A 4,012-nucleotide genomic window follows, 5' to 3' on the forward strand; every position below is an offset into this window, starting at 1 on the left:
TCCTGTAAAAATTGGGAGGGTAAGCAAGGATAAGCTAACCAAAGCTAACCTCTGTGGCTCCTTGTTTACTTCTGTATGACAGCGTGCTGCTGCGTGTGACATAGTGTTATTCTTCTGCGCATGCGGGTCACTTTCAGGCCGTGGACTATTCACACTGGAGTCTGATATGCGCCACATTTAAACAGTAATGTGAAACCCTAAACTAAAAAATTGGATCTGGGGGAAAAAATCGTAATTGAGTGTTAAGGCCTGCAGTCTGAACGAAGCCATTGTCTTGTCATCGGAGGAGTCGAGAGAAGGAAAAACTCCAGATTTATATCCACCTTTAACTGAAACATCACATAGGTCGATAGTTTTGTTCAATCTGGTAGGGCAAGAAATATATTGATAGAAGTTGCTCATTGATTTCAGATTAAGGATGAGGATGAGAAAAAGATGAGACAAGGGGCATCTTGGCTCATCCTTAGCTCAACTTTGTCGGTCACACGGTCTGAGGGGAATGAGGGGGATTAGCTGAGAAATAACGTAGCGATAATGCTCAGCAGAGTTTTGGGGAAGTAGACACATTCATATAATTCAGCATCAAAGATTTCTTAAATACAGTTAAAATCTCGTCCTGTCTTGATCTCTTGAACCCAGTCTCGTTTCTTGTCTCGTATCGTGGGTTAAGTGTCTCGTCACAGCCCTAGTAAAAATCCTTTTGAGTAGCCTACTGCCCGCGTGCAAATAGCAAGGATCAAACTAACAACTAACAACTAACTTGAAAATGGGATGTTGCATCTCAAGGGGTTATCCATAATAAATTGAAGTTGAAATTGTTTGTCAGCCATTGTGTTTGTAAAACTTCTGAAGCTGCGCTGAAGATATTCAGCTTGAATAAAGAAGTCAATAATTTGCCCTTTTAAGTGAGCGCGTGCGTTGGCTGTGACTGCTTCAGTATAAAAGTCACCCCATGATCCACCTCTTGAATATTTTTAATATAATGGTGGAGAAATTGTAGAAATTCATGGCATTCATTTTGATTTGGGATTTTATGGAGACAGGAGCCGGAGGTAGTTGGTTGAGGTGTTCAGGTCCTACCCCGAGAACCCCTAAAAATGGCTGCTCTATCCCTGAGAACACAGGCAGGCCAGCCGTTTATCTACAGCCCATTTCCTCATGAAAACATACAGATAGGACTGCTGGAGGACCTGTTCTCTTTTAGCAGAGGCAAATGCAGGTAAATGCAGCAACAAGCGCTTAGACACTGTTAAAAAAAGACATGAGAGATCATTTCAAAACTTATGACTTCTTTTTTCTTACTTCCTTAGAAGAGGAGGTGCAGATTAACAGGAACCTACTGCATGTCATCACTTACCATATTTACTGTAGACTGTGTAGATGCAGAGGACAACACATCAGACACTGGTGTAGGGAACTCATTCAAGAGGTTTCACAGCTTTTAAAGGTAAATTTTGCGACATTATTTTTTTCTTATATGTAGAGGTTATAAAAACTGCAGTCGTGAAGATGAATATTCAAAACTGAAAAGACAGCAATTTGTGATTTGTTATGATGGTGGGTAAACTATAGTGTATTGCACCTCACAGCTTTAGTGATGTCACTGAACAATGTTAGGTTGATATTATTAACCTGATCTCTCAATTAACAGGTTTCACTCTGAAGAATGAATTTAATCATATATGTGGTGACATTCATAATCATTGGTATCAGCCTTCCTTTGACCCTCGTGGCCATCTATGCTCTTTATTCGATGGTATGTACATTATTATTTATTAACTGTGTGATGTGCCTGTTGTATAGTCTGTCTGTAAAGGATCACATTAACACATCTAACCAGAAGTGCTTTAGCAGTGATTATGTATCGCCATCACCCAATCACGCAATATAGGAATCTCCTTATAGACCACATTAGCATGGAGAGAATGTCTGCTTTAAAGAAAACAAATTCCAGTCTCTCTGGTCCCCCTTGATCAACCATTCTCTTGCAGGTTTTGTTGCTTTCTGCAATTGGTGTTTTCCTCTGCTATTCCCTGTTGTCCCCACTTCCATCCCCCTTCTCTTGCAGGTGTTGTCCTTTCTCTGTGCTGTCTGTTTGTGCCCCCCCATCCCCGTGTCTGCCCCCCTGTCCGGCCCGGTGACAAATCAATACATATTTAAATAAATAATAAAACAGACAAAAGGAGTATATTAATACTCTCTTGTTAAAGTAAAATCTATCTGCCACAACATGTTATCCAGCTCCTCATACTCTATACCAGCCTGCTGAGCAGGACAAGTTTTAAAAAAAAATAAAAAAACTCTCCATCCACTATTCGTTTGTGTTAATTAATAATAATGTTTCATTGTTTGTGGTAATGGGTTTTAGTTAAATGTAAGTCTATAGTGAAAATTTGTGTGACCTCAGTAAATCCAGTTAAATCATAATGAACCTCTGTTAACATGCCTCCTCTTATTGTTTGTGCAGCAGCCCTACGTGAAATACATATACAATGAGGAGAGAGGCTCACCTTGCAAACACAAACATGAGCCTCAAACTGCGACTCCAGTCTGTTTGATAAATCCAGCGCATGTGTTTGAGCCAGAAAGCTTCATATCTGTGGCTGAAAAACTGCTGCAGAAGCTGCAGGAAATCTGGCTCTTAGTCTTGTTACTGCAGTGATTTGCCAGAGTTTGATGAAAAAGTCAGAAATGGCTCTGACTGCAGCTGCTGTGCAGAGCAAGATGACAGATTTGGGAGGAGTTGGACTTCACAACATGTTTACAACTGCTTGTTGACTTTTACCTGCAGGTGAGAAGTGATCATGTTGCTCCGATCTACGTCATTAACCTTCTCATTGCTGACCTCCTTCAGCTCTGCTGCATGATTGCTGATGTAGCACAACCTGTTTCAAACAAGGCTATTCATATTTACTTCTCTGGTCTGATTGCCAGTGTTCACTTCATGGTCTGCATCGCCCTGGAAAGGTATCTGTCTGTCTATCCAGTATGTGTGGAGCTCCTTCTGTGTCTGAACAGACTTTGTGTCCATCTTGTGTTACAGGTATTTGGTCATCGTCCACCCGCTATGGTACCGCTTCAGACGAACCATCAAGACCTCTGTGGTGGTCTGTGTCCTGGTCTGGGTCCTTTCTCTTGTCTATGCTGTTCTTTTATATGTCTATGTCAGTTATGTGTCACAAACAAAATCTTCGCTGCCCTCCTGCTCCTTCCCTTCCCACTGTTAATCCTCTTCTTGGTTGGGACCCTCAGAGCCCTGTCTGCTGCCATCTCTGTCCACTCAGATGAAAAACGACGAATTGTGGGAATTTTGGTTCTGGTGCTGCTTATTTACACACTGCTGTACCTGCCCGGAATCATTATGGTCCTGGGAGACGGCTTTAACGATACCCTCATCAAACTGTCTTTCATGTTACTTAGGTTGAATCCTCTTGCAGACTTAGTCCTGTGTGTCTTCATGAGGAAAGGGGCCATAGACAAGCTTTTGGCCTCTGTGTGTTGTTGCAGAATGGACAGCAATCAGCAGTCAATCAGTATGAATGATGACAACATTACTACAGTCAGCTCCATGTATACAGAGACAGAGGGAGGGAGAGAGAAAGGGGAGGAAAGAAGAGGGGAAAACACTTTTATTTAGTTTATTTTTCTTCGTTATGTTTTGCATTGTTATTTTTTTGGTAACAGTAAGAAACTAACTATTCGCTTATCTTCATTGTGTTTAAGTGTTTAGGTGTTTTAGTGGTAGGCATGTTTTCAAATGTGTTGTGTGCTTGGCAATCAAATCTTATTCAACAGTAGATGCTGCTTTATATACAATTTCATAAAAAATCCAATAAAAAAAATCAGTTTCTTGACAAAACTGTGAATGTTTGTCTTTGACTAACTCGGTGAATTAAAACCTGACAAATGAAGGTTCAACAAAATCTCTGCTGGTTGACAAATCTCTCTTGTCTATATGAACATAAAGCCCAACCTTCAGTTACCAGGGAGGCATCCTGCACCTTCTTTTCAA

At 40.9% G+C, this 4,012-nt stretch overlaps 1 pseudogene; it reads left to right on the plus strand.

Annotated features, from left to right (window-relative positions):
- Positions 1–1,666: 1,666 nt before the first annotated feature.
- Positions 1,667–3,774, plus strand: LOC119913420 (annotated as a pseudogene).
- Positions 3,775–4,012: the final 238 nt, after the last annotated feature.

This window comes from Micropterus salmoides, unplaced genomic scaffold (assembly GCF_014851395.1).
Source record: "Micropterus salmoides isolate LMB-PRFRI ecotype aquatic unplaced genomic scaffold, ASM1485139v1 Ms_hic_scaffold_2, whole genome shotgun sequence".
In the NCBI taxonomy this organism is placed as follows: domain Eukaryota; kingdom Metazoa; phylum Chordata; class Actinopteri; order Centrarchiformes; family Centrarchidae; genus Micropterus; species Micropterus salmoides.